Here is a 19,012-nt window from a genome sequence, read left to right as displayed (position 1 = left end):
CGGTGGGTCCACGGGGCTTTGCGGAACTCTCGAAAGCCAACATACAGCGAGATTTCCTGGTCGCCTTTCCAAGAAAAGAGGTGCTGTATGAGAGGAAAACCAAAAGGCAGGGGGACCCAACTCGCAAACAAGTTTGCGCTTGTTGGCGTGGGGAGTTTTCGTGGCTGTCCCCCAAGCTCCTAAAATAAAGGACGGGAGATGACTACCAAAGTACGAAAAACCCAAATTCGGGATGTGACCCACAGGAAACCATGCTGGTAGGTAGGCTCACAGAGGAGCCTCATCTGCACGTCCCAGGCACCCAGGTGGCGCAGGTGTGGCTCTTACTGAGGCTGTCCACGGGGACCCACAGGCTGGCGTCCCCAGAGCTGCCCCTGCTCTCGGTGCCCGCCGGGTGGCAGGACACTCTGTCTTTGGTACTGTCTGCGGCATTCAGCTCTGTGGTCAAAGACAGCCTCACTCGTGTTGGGTGCAAGTCTCTGGGTTGGGTTGGGGGGGAGGGGACCTCCAAGGAGGAAGAGTGAAGTTCAAAGAAGCAGGAGCCTCAGGAACACACAATCTCCCCAAGGAAGGAACACCCAGAGTGCACCCACCCTAGCAAGAAACAGCAGGGAGACTGGGAGATACTATTTGAGAACATACACGTTCCCAATGTCCGAATGCAGAGATTCTCAATGTCTTTTAACAGGTCGGTGGCGGCGGAAGGCCGTGGGCTGAACAGAAAATTCAAACACTTCCGGTGTGGAAGAAGTCACATTTTACAAAGAACACCGCTATCGCCGGTATTCGTTCACGCTCTGGCCCTCACCTTATTCAAGCACCACATTTCTGGTACGGTGTTCAGGGTCTAGAAAACCACCAGACGGGTGGAAAGTGCTCAGTAAAGTTGGCATCATTATTACCAAGAACCATATATCACTTGTTGAAAAATATCTCCTACGTGTGCGTGCGCCCCAGAAGCAATCTCCTAAGAAGTTTTAAAAAATGTTTCACAGGGAGAGTGTTGTGGGTTCTGAACTCATTTGTTAAAGATATGAAATGTTACCACGCTTTCCAAGATGGGGAGAACAACCAGTTGGCATAAGGAAATGAAACCAACATGAGGAAATGAAACCTACAAACTTCAGTTAAAAAAAAAAAATCACACAAGGGTCAGATGGGATTGGAAAACAAGTATCTTGGTTTGATAGCTGCCGCCCCCAGCTTGCTTCCTCTGGTTGGATCAGCAAACCTTCGTGAGGCCTCCTTTCCACATAGGACCAACACAAACAAACACTGACATGAACAATCCAGAAGGAAGACTTCACAGGGGTGCCTGGGTGGCTCAGCCAGTTAAGTGTCTGACTCTTGATTTCAGCTCAGGTCATGATCTCATAGTCTGTGAGTTCAAACCCCGTATCACGCTCTGCACTCATAGTTAAGAACCTGCTTGGGATTCTTTCTCTCCTCTTTCTCTCTCTGCCCCTCCCCTACACTCTCTCTCTCAAAATAAATGAACTCAGGAAAAAAAAAAAAGCATTAAGCCAAATTTTTCAAAAGTAGCGAAACATGGTCGATTTATTTTCTATAAAGGTATGAAGGCATTTCAGTGGGGAAGGGACTGTCTTTTAAAGAAATGGTGGACCCCCTTCGGCAAAAAAGATGAATTTCAACGTGTATCTTTCACCAATAATAAAAACAGACTCACAAGCAATACTCTGGTTCGGCCGTGCTGGATGACAATGTGGAGGCATACGTCTATTTTACGACCCGGCAATCCGTCCCGGAAATGTGCGTCCCCACAGGAACTTGTATGTGTGTGTTTACAGCAGCTTTATTAATCATCCTCAAAAACCGGAAACACCCCAAATGACCTTCACCTTGGTGACGGATGAAAAAAGCAGCAGTAAGGGGGAGCCTGGGTGGCTCAGTCGATTGAGCGTCCAACTTCAGCTCAGGTCATGATCTCACAGTTTGTGGGTTCGAGCCTCGCATCGGGCTCTGGGCTGACAGCTCAGAGCCTGGAGCCTGTTTCAGATTCTCTCTCTCTCTCTCTCTCTCTCTCTTTCTGCCCCTCCCTAGCTCACACTGTCTCTCTCTCAAAACTAAACATTAAGCAAAGCAGCAGAAAACCCGTACAATGGGATACCGGTCTACAATAAAAAGGAGCAAGCCACCTTGCACACAATATGGCCAGCTGGCAAATGCATGATGTTATGTGAAGGAAGCCAGACTCAAAAGGCTGCATACTGTATGTTTCTATTTCTAGGGCATTCTGGAAAAGGTAAAACGTTAGGGAAAGATGACAAATTATTAGTCTCCAGAGACCAAGGGGAGGGGAGCTGTGGACTGGGCTAAGGGAACTAAGTGTTACACAGCTTGACTATGGTGTTATGGACATGACTGAATGCACTCATCAAAACTCACAGGGCTGGTTCCTACCAAGGGTACATTTTACCACGCGCAAATTACACCCCAGAAACCTCACTGAAAGAAGAAAGAATACGATCCGATTGACCTCTTTAAAATATAAGTTTGTGGAGGAGGGGGTGTGGGGGGGCTCAGTCGGTGAAGCGTCTGACTTCAGCTCAGACCATGATCTCACAGTTCGTGGGTTCGAGCCCCGTGTCGGGCGCTGTGCTGACAGCTCAGAGCCAGGAGTCTGCTTCTGATTCTGTGTCTCCCTCTCTCTCTGTCCCTCCCCCGCCTCCCCCATTTGCACTCAGTCTCTCTCTGTCTCAAAAATAAACATATATATATACATATATATACACATATATGTACATATACATACATGTGTGCGTATATATGCACATACATATATGTGTACATATATACACATACGTATATGTATATATATACATATATATATAAATTTGTAACAGGAAGGTAACATTTATTATCAACAAATGTGGAATGTATTCAAGTCAAGGTGCAAACGCCAAGCCAAATAATTAAGTTAGTGATGCTCAAGTTACTTTCAAAACAATTTATTCCACAGCCGTGCTGTTTCGGGCTCCCAGGACGAGACTTTTCCTTGTTCTAACTTACACACATGTTGAGGGCAGCTCTTCATTTGCAAACCAGGGGCCTGACGGACCGGAGCGGCGCCTCCTTGGCCTCTCTTCCCTGGAGGTTTGTGCCATCCAGACAGAGGGTCGCTGGGTAGGAGGTGCACCGACGTCCTTGTGGGTCGTCCAGCATGCTGAGAATACTCCCTGGGGGCCCAGAGGGGTAACAGCTTAGGAGAGAAGGTGGGGGGTGGGGGGAAGGCACCAAACAGAGGCGAGGTGAGGATTTGGAAAAGAAAGACCGTGCGCTGAGAGGCGTGTTGAGGAACGGTGTGAGCCCATCACGGGCTGTCTATGCGGTCAGGATGACAGACGCAAGGCAGGCAAGGGGCTGAGGTCTAACTACCATGAGCCACTTCTCCCCCGACTGGGGATCGTCCTGGCCCATGAGCAAATAACCTAGTGGCCCCATCACTGCAAACTAAAAGGGGTCACCAGCCCCTTGACCTCTGCGTAGTTTGACCGAAGACAAATAAATTGTCCTGTTTGTTTAAGGAAAGGTCTGCAAAGCCCAGAGCCCCGGAAAGAGACCTTTTGCCTTCCACTTAGATTAATAGACTCCCCGCACGTCCCTGGTGCCCGACCCCGGGGGCAGGTGCTGGGAGAGTGGGCAGAGGGGAGGCCCAGATCTCTCCTGTCCGTGCTTGGGGACACGACGTGGTCTCTATTCTCCAAACACAAGCGTCTTGCCTTTAATGCAGTGTCACCTGGGGAGGATGGGTTATTCCGGCTCCGAGGATGTTTCCAACATCCTAGCCCACAGCAGTGTTGGGGACAGAGGCGACGCTCTGGGAGCGAGCAGACAGAATGCCAAATGGACAGATGGGGGCACTACCCTGGGAATCTGCAAGTGACACGCACAGAGATCGACTCTTGCTCCGAATGGCTGGTCCACGCGCCCACCTACAGAGAGACCACAGGACTAGTCAGGGCCTGCTGAACTAGAGGGGCACTCGTGACTCCAGGGACACCTCCCCTTCTTACAGTCAAAGCCCTTCTTGGGTTTTTTGAGCTGGTTCGGGCAGTCTCTGTTCCTTAAGGAGCTATTTCCTTTTTGCTGGTAAGCTCTGAGACGCTGGCCAGGGGAGTCACTAGTCCAAAGGGACATGATCAGTTAGGGGACAGCCAAGCCCCGATGGGTTTGAGTCTGAAATCTGTGTTCCCAAAACAGTGCTCCCGGCAGGGCAGCTTCCGGCGAAATCTCATTTCTGAACCCTTTCCAGAACCTTCCCTGGGGTTCTCAGCCCTGGCCGCCTGTCAGAATCCACTATGGAGCCTTGCAAAGGGACCTGATCCCCACAGAACCACCCACGCACCTAGTCCTCTCCCAGAGGAGAGCACAGATCAGTCCTGGGAGCCACTGGACGCCGTCACTGGATCCAGCCTCAGCATGGTCAGCTGTCTCCATTTCTTTAGGGACTCCAGAAGCCCAGGCCATGCCGAGGAAAGGGCAGGGAGGGGGCAGGACGGCAGAGGAGGGGGAGCTGGGAAAGCAAGGGTACACTCAAGGTGGCAGGCAGCTCGGGAAGGAGGGTGCCCGCAGAGAGACCAGGGAACGCAGACGCGCTGTGACCTGTTTGGAGGGGACCTCCTCCGGGGCCAGAGCCGGTGGGCGGGGCCTGCTTGAGCCGGCCCGCCTGGGGAAGGGGTGGGGCCTGGGGACCAACTTCCAGGTGTTGGTGGCCGGCAGGCAGGAGGGAGGTGTCGAAGCTGCGGGTGAATCCCGCAAGGTCAGGCAGGGCCAGAAAGATCCGGATTGGGCTCCCACCTGAACTCGCTGCCCCCACCCCGTACCTGGCCGTGGCCTTCAGCCTTTTGGGGCTGGGCCTGGCGGTTGCGATCCCGCCAGTTCGTTCTCCAGCGGAAACACGAGGCTGCTCTCCTCCCAGCCTTGCCGGGTCCCGTGAGACCTCACCCAAGGCCACAAACAGGTGAGCTGTGCAGCACGGCTTCCGGAGAGGCCAGGGACTGCCGCTCAGCGGGGACGTAGTAACGACAACCTTTCCTTCTAACTGCCAGCCAGCCCTTGTCAGGAGGCGGCAAAAATGCCTGTGTCGTACGGCTCTGGCTGACCCAGATCAGATGGGCTCCCCGCGAGCCAAGGCCCTGTACCTCTGGGTCAGTGACTTTGACACAGGAACTGCAGGGCCCCGGGGATTAAGCTAAGCTTCTGTTAAGTCCCTGACCTTGCAGATAACATCATCCAAACCAAACCCACGGGACGCTCTGGCTGTGGATGCATCTTCGACTCGGCCAAGAGAGCTGTTGGCCTAACTTCCACGCCTGCCGCCAGCCACTCTTCCTTGGGGACACCTGGGGGTCCCCAGCATCGGGGACACATGCACACGCACACCTGAGACCCCGAAGCTGAGGCTTGCATCTGAATCAGCCACCTCCGACCTCGGGGAGGGTTGTAACGACTGTGTCCTGATGACCTCTTCGGAGTCTCATCCGGGTGGGACAGGAGGCCCGCCGTCCGCCCACGTGGGGAGGGGGAGGGTCAGGCCAACCTAGGACCTTCTCTAATACAACTCACGTCCCGCCCTTTCAAGCTCTCGATTGGCTGCTACAGTTGTCCATCACCAACCCAGGGAACCAATAGGGTGCCGGCACAGTGCACAGCCTGGGCACCCGCGCGCGCGCGCGCGCCTCTCGCTGCAGTCACCTGACTGTTCCTCCAGGCGGAAGGCGGTGCGCGTTCCCGGCCCGGTTCCGGATCGCCAGTGGTGCGTGTCGCGCGGCTCCTGTAACCCAGTGACAGGTTCCAGGCGGCGGGATGCACCAAGTGGTCCGTCCTCACAGGAAGGTCAGGTTCTTCCCAGAGCGATGATGTCCCCTCCCCGCGGAGGGACACCTGTTGGCCACGTGTTCGTCTTCACACGCAGCCTTGTTTCTGGGCCAGGGGAAGGCCGAGCGGGGGGTCCCAGCGAGGGTCCCCACGCCACCCCGGTCTGCTCGGTCTTTCACCTACAGCTTTAGCGTCGTCAGACAAACGCGGCCTTGCCATCACCCCGAGGCCCACAGCAGCCCCTTTCCATCCTCGGCCCATCCACGTCCTCAGCATTTCCAGACTCTGGGGGACTCTGCTCTGTTGACCCAGGCACAGGGTCACGCTGCACCCTCGCTCTGCCCGGATTAGCCCACGACCTTGGGCAGGATCTCCAATCTCCCTGGGCCTCCGTCTCCTCCTCCGGGAGGTGAGTGGGGTTAGGCCTCGCGATTTCCGAGGCCGCTCTCATCTGCGAGGTCTGTGCGTTTGCAATTCCCGCACGTCTGTATCTTCTTCCTGAGTCCAAATCTGGAGGAGAGTTGGACGCAGCTTAAAACAATGCTCCTGTTTTCCAAAGGGACCCTCTCATCCCCTGGCGTCCTATGGTGCCGCCCGCCGATTTCTACCTGGCTCCCAGGGGAAGACTTGTTTAATCTGGTTGTTCGCTGTCCCGATCGTTAGCTGCGTTAGGCGATTGCAGAAATTCCAGCCATAAATAATAATGATTATAAATAATAATTACAGGCACAGTCCCCTCCCCATGCCAAAGCGCTGCTTGCTTCCTCCTCTTATTTTTTTTAAAATGCCACTCTGTGCCAAAGGCCTTCAGAAAAGGAGTTAATTAATATCCCTCGCTGTGGACTAATTCTCATTTCAACATGTGGTTGTCAGTTCCCTGTCATCATAGCTGATTTACAACAGGGTTTAATTAAATTCTCCGTACATTATTCAGCATTCTCCGAAGACAACGCCAGAGAGGCCCGGGGTATTTAAAATGTCACCTGCTGAGACATATCACCTCTTCTTAAATAAATATGACAGTGATCAAACTTTGGCTAATTACGGGGACTTAGTTATTTGTTTGTATGTTTTAATATTTAATTGCTTTCGTGTTCATCCAATTACCGAGCGACAGCAAATAGAAATTAACTTTTTATCAGCGTGTTCCCAGCCCCGTGAGGAAGGGCCCCCCAAAGCCTCCGGACGAGGGGAACCGCCCAACCTGAGAGACGGCAGACGCGGTCTCAGCTCGGCGCACGGGGCGATTAAATCAAGGGAGAACCGTCGCGGCTCCTGCCCCAACTCCCAGCCTGCGTGGGGCTGCATGCCCAGCTTCCAGCAGCGTCTGGCTCCAGGCGCAAGAGATGTTAGGGGAACACGCTCAGGGGTTTAATTCCACACTGCCACCCCATGGCCTCTGGGCGCAATTACCTCCAGTTGCTTTAGAGGCTCAGGATTCCCTGCAAGGAGGTGAGAACTCTGGCAGTTTGTCTTGGCTTTCCCCTCGCCATGCAGGTGCTGTCTTCATGCTCCGCCAGCTTTGGGGGCCGTCGGCTCCTTGTGAGAAGTTCTGGCACCTTCTGCCAACCTCCCTGGGACAAAGGCAGCACCTGAGAACGTGTTTACTGTGTGCCACTTATGTCACAGATTCAGCAGCCGGAATAGGCACACAGCTTGTCGCGCATGGTGTTCTGATCAACTGCATTGGCCGGACCCCACCCAAAATGGCCCGCGGGGGCCCCCCAGAGCCAGTCCCTCTGGCGTTATCTTGAAAGCTCCCCCTTTGCTCCAACACATCGCCTGACATTTCGACGTTTGCTTTTTCTCCCTGTCCTAACCTCAGTATCTCAATCTCTGCAGAATTTCAAAAAAAAAAAAATGGTGGGGGGGGGGGGGGGGGGGAGGATGAAGAATTAAGCCCTTCCTGGAACTCTCTCAGCGATTCCAAATTGGATAAGCCAGTTCTACCTCCAGCCTAACCCCACAGCCTCATGGGATGTTGGTTTAAAACGTTCAACTTTCCAAAAATAAAAATAATCTTTTCATGTACTTACAGCTTATCTTCCCAGCTCAGCTGTAAGCTCCTTAAGGGGCGGGCCCAGAAACTAGCAGAGAGACTTAACCATGGTAAAGAAAATGCCAACTGGCTAGCCTTCTTTGAAATGGCCCATGAATGGCCTTGTGCAGCGTCTGTCTCCCAAGGGGGCAGACGGGTGTCATGGAAGGAAATGCATTCTTTCACTGAGCAGGTGACACCTACTGTGGGCTAAGCCTGGGCTCTCCAGGATGATCAAACAATGCAAAAGCCCTGTCCTTGGTGCTGGAGTCTGGGAGGAAACACAAACAATTACCAGCAGAGGTGTGTGCGGGAGAAGGCAGAGAACACAGGGGTGTGGACAGATCAGGGAACCTGGTCTGAGACACCAGCCCGAGCTTGCCCAGGAAGCCAATGTGAGCACAGACAGCTGATAAGAGAGGAGCCTTTTTCATTGGGCAAAGAATAGGAGGCCTTCTGGAAAATTTGTCCTGGGGGCCCATAGTTGATGCAAATGAACCCAGCCCAGAAAGAGAGGTTTTAATTGGTCCCAGCAGGTGCTTCCCTGGTCAGGGGTCAGCACACAGTTCAGCACCTGTGTGAACATCTCCATCAGGGTCCCTGAGGCTTGCACTGGCTGTCACACCCACTCTCTTCAGATCCTGGAGATTTTTACCTTAAATTCACATCAAGTCTCTATCCCCATTTCCTCTCAAGCTAATTCCCCTTGACAGTCAAGTCCTTAGAGGAAGCAACAAAGCTTCAGACCCCTTGGCTTGGTCAGGAACTACCGAGACACCCAGGCAGCAGAGAATACAGAGCAGTGGACCGAGACAAGGCATCAGGGAAGGGTCTGGACGTTAGGAACCTTGGGGGCCCTGCTGACATGGGGGTCCAGCTCTGACCGTGTCTCTGAAAGACAAAAGCACCTCTACAGTAGTGAAGCCATTCAGTTTATCCTTATCAGAGCCCATCAGAACAGGGATCGTGGAGGCCTCAGCCGTCCCCAAGCATTACAGGTTGTCACACAGACAGGATGAGGGACCAAAGACTCCGGCTGTCCCCACCTGAGCCCATCTGGAGGAACGGGAGTGGCTGCATAGAACATAGGAGGACGTGTAGGACATTTAGGACATGAAAAAGGGACAGCAGTGGGTCAGAGGGAAAAATCAGTCAGTGATACAGCTTCTGCCTGGCTCCCTCTCCCAAGACACACACCCTCGGAACCGAGCCACATGGAGAAACAACAGTCGAGGACCCAGATGACAGCCAGCATCAACCACCAGACTTGTTTTCTTAAAAACAGCCGATTTCACTTTTTTAAGTTTATTTATTTTGAGAGAGAAAGGGAGCACAAATACAGTGGGGGAGGAGCAGAGAGAGAGAGAGAGAGCGAGAATCCCAAGCAGGCTCCCCGCTGTCGGTGCAGAGCCCGATACCGGGCTCGATCTCCGGAACCGTGAGACCATGACCCAAGCCTAACTCAGATGCTTAACCAACTGAGCCACCCACGTGCCCCAGCCACCAGACTTGTAAGTGAACATCCCTTTAGATGATTCCGACCCCAGCCTTTGAGCCATCCCATCTGATGCTGAGTAGAGCGGAGAAAAGCTGTCCCCCCACTGCGCCCATGAGCAAAATTAATGCTATTATTGTTTAAAGCCACTAAGTTTGGGGTTATCACATAATACTAGGGAACCAGCACAAATACCCTTTTACCTTCAAAATGTATGAATTCAGATACTTCTCATTCCAAATTCCCATATGGGCTAAGGTGAAGTGTATTTTTTCTGTGCCTGAATCAAGGAGTTACCTGAGCAACTTAATAATGTACCCAAGATGACAGGGGAAAGTCTACTTTTAACTGAAACTGTCTTCAAGTACATCTATTACAACATCTATTTGCATACAAAGAGGTAACATTCCAATATCACAAAGTAAACTTATCTGTTTGCTCTCATCCTTACCAAGTAACTTTGAGACACTTGAGTACATTAAGTAGTCACTACAGGTGCTTGAAAATAATCCAGCAGTGTTTCTTTAAAAACATTCAGTAACTAGGGGCACCTGGGTGGCTCAGTCAGTTGGGCGTCCGATTTTGGCTCAGGTCATGATGCTGCGGTTTGTGAGTTCGAGCCCCTCGTCAGGCTCTGTGCTGACAGCTCAGAGCCTGGGGCCTGCTTTGGATTCTGCGTCTCCTTCTATCTCTGCCCCTCCCCTGTTTGCTCTCTGTCTTTCTCTTTCTCTCTCTCTCAAAAATAAATAAACATTAAAAAATTAAAAAAAAAACATTCAATAACCAGCTCACCTCCCCAGCTTTACTCCAAGGACCCTGAACCAAATCGTAAGTAAACCCTTGAACTTTCTTTATAGGGTGCCCTAATGAGAAGCAGCCCTGTCACAGATCCATTCTTGCAATTCATGAATATTGTCCTATGACTTTCCATTTTGGGATTTATATCTGTAACCTGTAACTGGTGTACATTTTCTCTGCCCTCAACATCTTAATATACTCGGCAGATCTCTACCAACAGTCAGGCAAACCTCCTTCTTATTGTACTTTTCTCTTCACCCTCTTACATAGAATAACTGACTTTCTCTTCGGGATGCACCTTCAAAGGCCCAAAGAGAAGTTTACATCAACCTACAGCCTATATTTTAACTGAAATCACCATTATATGGAGATCCCAGAAAGCCCAGGCCTTAGGAGTAAAGACCATGTCTTAGAGTAAGGGCCACATCCTAGATCCAAGTTGAAAACCAAAATAGGTCTGCCCAAAGAATAAAAACAAACTTTTCAGGATGAAAAGCATTCACCAACAATCTAGCTACATGGCGAACAAAACTCAACATTTTTTAAAGGAGGATAAGACCATCCAGACTCCATACAACACATCTTCTGAAATGTCCAGCATACGATCAAAAATTATCAGACATGTGAAGGAATAGAAAGCTATGGACCCATAGTAAGAAAAAAGAAAAGAAACAGAAAAAGATCTGAGGTGATCCATTTGTTTGAATGAGCAGAAAAGACCTTTTTAAAGTAACTATTTAGAATGTGCTCACAAATGTAAATGAAGGTTGGCCATGAACAAAATAGGGGGGAATCTCAGCAAAGAAATAGAGACTATTAAAAAATAACCAAATTGATTCCAGAACTTAAAAGTAAACAATCTAAAATTCACTGAGTAGGAGATTGGATGTTATGGAAGCAAAGATTAGTAAGCTTGAAATCAGGTCGACAGAAATTCTTCCATATGAAGAATAGAGAGGAAAAGATTTCATAACAACCAAGAGAGACTTGGCGATCTATAGGACAAAATTACATGGTGTAACATATACGCAAGTAGAGTTTTTAACAGAGAGGATAAAGAGAATGGGGCAGAAGAACTATTTGAAGAGATAATAGCTAAAATTTCCCAAATGTGATGAAAAACGTTCACTTACAGATCCAAGAACCTTAGAAAACCTCAAGCAGTATAAACGCAAAGCGACCCATACCTAGTTACACTATAGTCAAACTTCTGAAAAAAGAAAAAAGCAAGATCATGACCTGAGCCGAAATCAGATGCTTAACCGACTGAGCCACCCAGGCGCCCCAGGAGAAAATATTTTAAAGTACCAGGGGTGGGGGGGTGAGGCATGGCGGGAGGGGGAATGTTGGCTCACGAGTCTAGATCAAGAGAATACTTCTTCCAAAAATGAGAATGAGTTACACACACTTGCAGATAATGAACTCTGAGAGAATTTGTCTCCAGTAGACCCACGTGGCAAGAAATGCCTAAAGCTGTTCCTCAGGAGGACAGGAGATAGTGCCGTACAGAATTCAGACCTACAAGAAGAAATAAAAAGCACCAGCAATGGTAAATACTATGGGTAAATATAAAAGAACGTGTTGCACAAGGGCTCAGGTGTCCAATGGCCTGGGCTTGTGTCTGTTTTAGTTTTACCACTTCCTTAAAATAAACCTCAGTGCCCCCATCTGTAAAATGGGAATAATTCTAGGACTAACCTTGTAGCGTTGGAGAGGGATTAAATAAGAAAGCCCGCGTAAGGAGTGTGGTGTCATGTCTGGTGCTGCCTTAAAGGCTTTGCCTATATAAGTTCTTTCTTGACCATTGAGCACCCTTGTTTGGTGGCTGTTATTCCCATTTTAAAGGGAGCCATCAGGGCACAGACCAGGCAGCTATTCTATGGGACTAGGATGCGAGAGGGTGTCCAAACTCAGACACAACATAACTTCATAACCTCAGACACGCACACGTACACACACACACACACACACACACACACAGTTGCTCTAATGCACACCAGTGGTATCTAATCGTGGCTCCGCCATGGACCCCTTCTCAGAATAATGTTTATAAAGGCATAAAATAATATACATAGAATTACAATGGTAACCAATGACATCGCGGGGGTGGGGCAGAGAGAGGGGGAGACACGGAATCCAAAGCCAGGCTGCAGGCTCTGAGCTGTCAGCACAGAGCCCCCACACGGGGCTCAAACTCGTGAACCATAAGATCATGACCTGAGCCCAAGTCAGAGGCTTGACCAACTGGGCCACCCAGGCGCCTCTGGGTACCAGTTCTTAAAATACGTTTCAACGATAGAGATACTCAAATATATGTGCCTCTTTATCAATGCAACAAATAAGGCACAGTTGCTGATTGAATAACCAACGTGATTTCTAAGTGATGATGAGCACAGAGACTATTTTGAGCTGTCTGCAACAACTTTAATGTAGTGAAAAAATAGCTGGGAAAATCGCGGTAGCGTGTTGAGTGCATTTATAATGGAAGGAAATGCTAAATTTCAGTAGAACCTTGCTGAAACTAAACGTGTAAATTTGCTTCGTCCAAACTCCTGGACCCCAACCGGTTTGTGAACGCCAGATTGGGGAACTCAGGCCGTCTGGTCTGTATCGCTTTTCAACCAACATTAGCTACGATCCTTTGGGAAATGGATCCCCTTCGTACATCTGCAGAAACCTCCCGATTCACTTCCTTAGGGAGAAACTAAATGCCTTATCCACGCATGCGGACACGTTTTCCAGACAATCGTCAGAAGTTCCAAGACCTTCAGAAGCCTTCCCTTGGATCCCGGATTAAGGAACCCTCCTTCCTAAGCAGACGTCAGAGCCCTTGTCTGTTCACCAGCCTCCTTCAGGAGGAAAATTACCATGATCTCTCCCAAGAACACACGGTACTTTGAAAGAAAAAGAAAAAAACAGAGGGGAGAAGCGACTGTTCAGGAATAGAAAGAAAACATCTTTTTTGGCCATCAAAGTCAGCAGGCAGTTGTGACCCAGCGTATCCCATTTACGGGACTGATTACTTAATGGAATCCATTTGCCGATGAGACAGGGGGTGAGGCCCGCGGAGGGCTGAAGGGAGAGGGGAAATATTATGTGATGCTGTTTGATCACGCTAATTACTCATAATGGCCCAAACCAGGAACCCAACCACAAGCCAATTCATTGCAAAAGCTATATAATAATGTTTAGGATAAGGAATTAATTTTTATAGCCATTGGGGGCACTGAACTTCTACTGTAATACAGATTTATTACAAATTAAATTCTCTCCTCAAGTGGTTAATGGAAAGACGCTGGACGTAGCAGAAACGACTCCCTGACCAGACTCACTTCCTCCTCCCGACTCTGCTGGAGACCAAGAGCAGGGGTTTGTCGTCACCCCCATCCACAGGCCACCGTTCCCCAGATGACACAGAGCTCCCGCCAAGTCCATTGCCTCCTGTTTGGTGTGGGGGGGGACGGTGAGTGGCACCCCCAGGCGAGGACATCTCCTTGCTTCCCACGGATGGGACCAAGGGCACCTGCAGGCCTCAGCCCTTAAGTGCCCCTTTTCCTGGCCGCCCAGTGCAGATCCCAGGAGAGGCGGCAGAAGGGCGGACGGGGGGTGGGGGGGGGGGGTGCATGCCGGAGCCCGTAGTTCCCCAGGCTCTGACTTTCGGCCTTGTGATGTCGGCCCCAGGACATTTGCATTCAAGGAATAAACTCTGGTTTACTCTGTACTGACAAGACTCCCTGCCTTTTCAGACTAGCCTTTGCCAGATGAGGCAGGTACGGAAACTGGGGGTTCTCCGGCCAGATCTCCCTTCTCCCCCTCTGAGACAGCCGAGCCGGCAAGGTGTTCCTTGGCTGGGGCCCAGGCAGGCATGGTATTGGTGCCCCCCAGCCCCGACTCGCTCTCCCCGCACCTCCTCCCTGTCAACCTCAGCGGCACATCGGTGGCCAGAGCAGCGTTGAGAAGCAGCGCCCGGGGCCCCACGGTGGCGCTCCTGCTCGGCGCGCTGGCGTGGGGCCTGGGAATCCGTATGTCAAAGCGTCTCTGCTGGTCCCGATGGTCTGCTCTGTAAGAAACCCTTCTCTCTGAAAAGATCCCAGGGCAGCCATTTGTACCACTCACACCCCAGGGCAACTTTAATGGTCCACTTCCTCCCGGAAGTAAAGCAGCTTGCAGCCTGAGCGACACTGGGCCCGGGGAGGGGGGTGCCGAGAGGCGTAGCGGGGTGGCCAGGACACCTGTGTTTCCGAAACCTCCAGGTGGCCTCCTTCTGAGAGCGCACGTTCTTAGGGACAGCGTGGCCGGACTTCTCCTGTAGGGGCGGCTGGCTCTCGTCCGCACTCCCACAGGATGCAGCGAGGGGCGCCCACGTGCAGGCGGCCCAGAAGCTGCGGCCAGAGAGGAGACCACGGGCATTCAGGCGGGAGTCAAATCCCCTTAAAGACGGCAGGCGGAGTATTTGCAGATTTGGTCCACACCTCGGATTCTGGGCATGTAGCATTGTCCTTGACGCCCTCCACGGGCCTCAGATCACCTCCCGGCATCTTGGGCCTGTTGTCCTGGCCTCTCGTCTTCAAAGGAGAACATGAACGGAAGAAGCACCCCGAATCCAGGAGGCAGAGACATGGGGGGAAAGTCAAGTTCTGGCCGACTCACCCCTGGGATCTGGACTCGCACCCTCTGGGCCCCTATTATGTCCCATAACGTCTCAAGAGAGGCCAGGGGCTCCTGGCTGCCTCAGTCAGTAGAGCACACAACTCTTGATCTCAGGGTCATGAGTTCAAGCCCCACGTCGGAGGCAGAGCTTACTAAAATTAAATGGGTAGATAGATAGACAGACAGTGCTGGCTCAGTGTCTCTGGGCCACTCTCTTGCCTCCAACCCCCATGTTTTAGGACCTAATACTATGGGCCAGGCCCTGGGAACCCAAGACCCAAAACACTGGCCCTCACGGAGTGGGGAGGAGAGACGGTAAACCAATAAATTAAATAATTATACATTGTTCAGGCAGGTGGGATAAAAACTGTGGAAACAAGGCAAGGCCTGAAGATTGGGGGGGGGGCGGGTAGGCGTGGCCAGGGAGGCCTCTTGATTTCAGCTGGGGACGCTGGGCAGGCCACTCCTGGCACATCCCGCTGCCTGGCCCGCCTCTCACCCTGTCTTGGGCAGACCCTTCCATGTGCTTGTGTAAGTATATCTTCCAAACTGTGTCTGGAAACCTTCGGGTAGATTCCCCCAGGCCCCCACCCCCCCTGGATTTAGTCTCCAATTTGAGTGCCTTTCTCCTGCTCCTGAAAAGGTCCTAGTAACGAAGTGAAACTTTGTGGAGTTTTTTTTTTTCCCTACCTGATTTTGCTAATAGGGAAAAATATATTTTTTCCCCATTTTCTTTGAGTTCAGCTTCTCTGGTTCCCGAGAAAGCCGAGGTAACGAGAGCTGTGGGCGCGTCACCCGCGCCCCCCTCTGCACGCACGCGCTCACGTGCCGCGGGGCGCGGCGACGCTGGGGAGACAGACTAGAACCCACGACCTTTGAAGCGCCACACCGGATCGGCTGGAGGGCCAACACGCCGTGTCCGTGGCGCCGCAGAGCCGGCCGCTGAAACCCTCCTCTGCCTCTGCGGAATCCTGCGCGTGTCTGCGCGCCGACTCTGGACCCTCCCGCCACTGCGTGGGCAGGGGTGTACCCCCCGCACCTCCGAACGCCCTGGACTGACGGCTCTGGACCCACCCCCGGCCGGAGGGTCTCCTCCTGGCCCCCGGGGTCTCCACGGCGCGGACTACAACTCAGCCGCCCAGAGCACATGAAGGGATTCGCTGTGCCAACGTGCCCTGTAGATAGGCTTTCCGGGTGAAAGCTGCCACCCCTGACCTACGCGGGAAGGATTTGGACCGATCGTGTTCTCAAAGCAGAATTTCCTGACACCGATAGCGGCGTGGCCCCCCCTAGATGCGTGACCCCATTGCTAAATGGCTTCGAGTCCCCACATTTCCACTGTGGGATTTTGGGGGAAGAGCGCCGGTTACAAGAGGCCTAAATACCGCAAGTCCCTGAACTGGGCCACGTTACGGAGCTTCCTTGCCTCTGTCTCCCCATCTGTAAAATGGGCATGATGGGGCCTCTTCATTTACTCTGGCGTCTAAGGTATGAGGTAAGGCTCTGTCACTAGCAGCAAGGACGTAGGACCCAGATTCTTTCCAAATTTAAAAGAGGGCAAAGGCACCCCGGGTCCCGGGCATCATCACCGAAGGTTCTGTGAGCAAAGGAGGGGGGGCCGTGAGACCGACAGAGGCCGCGTGATTGTGCAGGACTCCGCGCCCTCTGCCACCCAGGTCCCCGGGAGCTGTCACCTCCCTCACCCTCTCCAGTGGCCACATGGGTGGCAGGGCCACACGCGCTGGTCCCCACACTGGGAGGCCCTCTCAGCACGTGGGTCAGGATAGGAAAAGCTGCAGGAGGCGGGGCGTCGATGGCCACGCCCCCCCGGGAAGGGGCGGGGCAGATTGTGCCATGGGGGAGGGGCGGGCAGGCACCAGGCTCGTTCCCCTCTCTTTTACCAGAATACTTCACCCCCATTCGTAGCTAGAACTGAGAGCAATGTGATATTATCATAGAGGTAAATACATAATTACATAGATGGTAGGCTTAAAAAAAAAAACAACACCCAAGCTGATTATTTATCCAACCAACTGGAAAACACATGAGCGAAACCATGCCGTTCTGACAGGTGAACATAGTCATAATTGCTCTTCAAACACGTATTTAAGTGTCGATCTGTTGTGTAAATACATTTTTAAAAGAGCACATCTTTGAGGGGGAGTGCGGCGGGCAGGGGGCTTGGAGCATGAAAACATCTGGGCGTGGGCGGTAGCACACACAGTCCGGAACTTTCTCCTCCTATCAGAGCAGGTGTTTTTAGGGACCTGGGAGGTATCTTTCAGAGGTACAGCTTGCATTCGCCTTTTCCAAAGACTCGGTGCTGGTCCGCTCAGGCGGGCTGGGCGGCTTTACCACCGGAGATTTCTTTTTCCCCCCATTCCGGAGGCTAGAACCTGAGCTGCAGGCGTGGGCATTGGTGGTTCCTTCCGAGGCCTCTGTCCCGGCCTCACGGATGGCCACCTTCTCCCCGTGTCCTCACTGGGTCTTCCCCCTGTGTGTGTGTGTCCACATCTCAGCTTTCTGTAAGCACTCCAGTCGTCCTGGATTAGGGCGACCCTAGTGACCTCGTGTAACCTTAATCACCTCCTCAAAGACCCTCTCTCCACATCCTGAGGTGCTGGGGTCACAGCTATCTGAATGGGGGCGGGGTACGCGGTCCACACCGGACTCCGTCCAAGCCCGCTGACGCTTCCCTGGGGGACGAGGGGCTTCCTGAGGACCTGTGTCGGTCACCTGTCCGAGGACTCTCCTGTAAGAGCACCAGGTTCCGGCCGCCGGCTTTATTTAAGGATAAATACACCTAAAGGGTGGTTTTGAAATAATAATAAATACATGCCTCAATGCAGAGAAAACATTCTGGAAAGTTCCACACTTGAAGGACGGTCCTGATAAGAGAGGGCAGCAGGTGGTTTCCAGGGTCAACCTTAGACGCCCCACGAGGTGGCTGGGAGCATAGGGGGTGAGGGCAGCCTCACCGCGGGGCCCCACCAGCAGGCGGAGGGTGCCCACCGCCCCTGCCTGCTCCCCCCCGGTTGGGCACCCCCTCTGCGGGCTCATTAGTAGCCATGCTCAGCTTTTAGGGGCTGTTCTCGGGGCTCTGGGAGCAGCGGCCACGGCCGCTCTTCCCCTGGGGGGACGCAAGCAGGAGGCCAGGGTCTGTCTGACATGTGTCAGGTCGAATCACCAGCTCTCCCGAGAACATCTTCCTCTCTGTTACCCTCGCCTCTGGCCATGCAGTGCCAGCGGTGGACGGAGAGACAGGAGGCCCCCTAATGATGCCAGGCAGGCAGCCCCCAACAGCATGGCCCTCCCGGCTCTCCAAGGGCCGGCGGGACAGTCACCACCAGCGGCATGGCCTCTGGGGCCCTCACCCCTCCCCCCCCCCAAGAACAGAGTGGGGCTAAGAGTGAGGGTCCCCAGAGTGGCAATGGCCCGGCCCGGCTGGGAGGGGTGAGGACCCTCACCTTCCTGACTAGCCCGTCGCTTCCAGGGAGCAGAGAGGAAAGGAAGAACGCATTTCCCAGGGGACGGGCTCGCCTCTGTCTCCAACGCAGCCCCATTTTGTGTGCTGTTACCGTGTCTGCGTCCTATGTCGTCATCACCACAGCCACTCCGGCATTTCAAGCTCTGCGCCAAGACGACGGAGAACAGAAACGCACATTCTAGCCCCCCGTACGCCCCTCTACCCATTCTGGAATGCTCTCTGCTATTGTACGAGCTGGTGTTCCGGAAGCTTCCTCAGCGGGCCAAGCACCATCCCTGGCCCCGGCCCAGGGGGCCCTGCCTGCGCTGCCCCCTGCCAGCTGCCAAGAACGGCAGGCAGGCAGGCCTTCCTTCTCAACAACGGTCACTCTGCCCCCTGTCCCCTCCGTCCCTCCATGTCCCCACCCCACCCTGGGAGGTTGTGGAAGGAGCGGGTAGTGAGGGGAGGGGCGGAAGAAGGGAAGCCGTACACGGTGTGATGGCTCCCAGTCATTCAGCGTGGCTGCTCGCTCGCAGGCAGAGGAAGGAGGGGCGCCAGCCAGGAGCATCCCGAATGCTCTTAGATTCATCCCACCCTGCTGACCGCCTGGAAGCATCCAGAGAGATGGCTGGACTGAACCCCTACCCGGGCCGGCAGCACGGAGGCGAGGAAGCTAACGCCAAGAGCCTTGCAGGAAGGAAGCAGTTAAAAAGCAGGGGAGGAGGAG

General features: G+C 52.8%; 1 long non-coding RNA gene across 2 annotated transcripts; it reads right to left on the bottom strand.

The window, feature by feature from the left end:
• Positions 1-2,966: 2,966 nt before the first annotated feature.
• Positions 2,967-5,528, bottom strand: LOC122206458. 2 transcript variants are annotated; one of them, XR_006196452.1, is made up of 3 exons: positions 5,444-5,528; positions 3,758-3,953; positions 2,967-3,220 (listed from the first exon to the last, which is right to left on the bottom strand). It is a non-coding gene; the product is annotated as an uncharacterized LOC122206458 (long non-coding RNA). The 2 variants fall into 2 exon arrangements; XR_006196453.1 differs by having other exon boundaries at positions 2,967-3,197.
• Between the last annotated feature and the right edge of the window lie 13,484 nt (positions 5,529-19,012).

The sequence above is a fragment of the Panthera leo genome, chromosome E1 (genome assembly GCF_018350215.1).
Source record: "Panthera leo isolate Ple1 chromosome E1, P.leo_Ple1_pat1.1, whole genome shotgun sequence".
Taxonomy (NCBI): domain Eukaryota; kingdom Metazoa; phylum Chordata; class Mammalia; order Carnivora; family Felidae; genus Panthera; species Panthera leo.
Note: the sequence above shows the minus strand (reverse complement) of the source record. Positions and strands in the feature narration are given on the sequence as shown.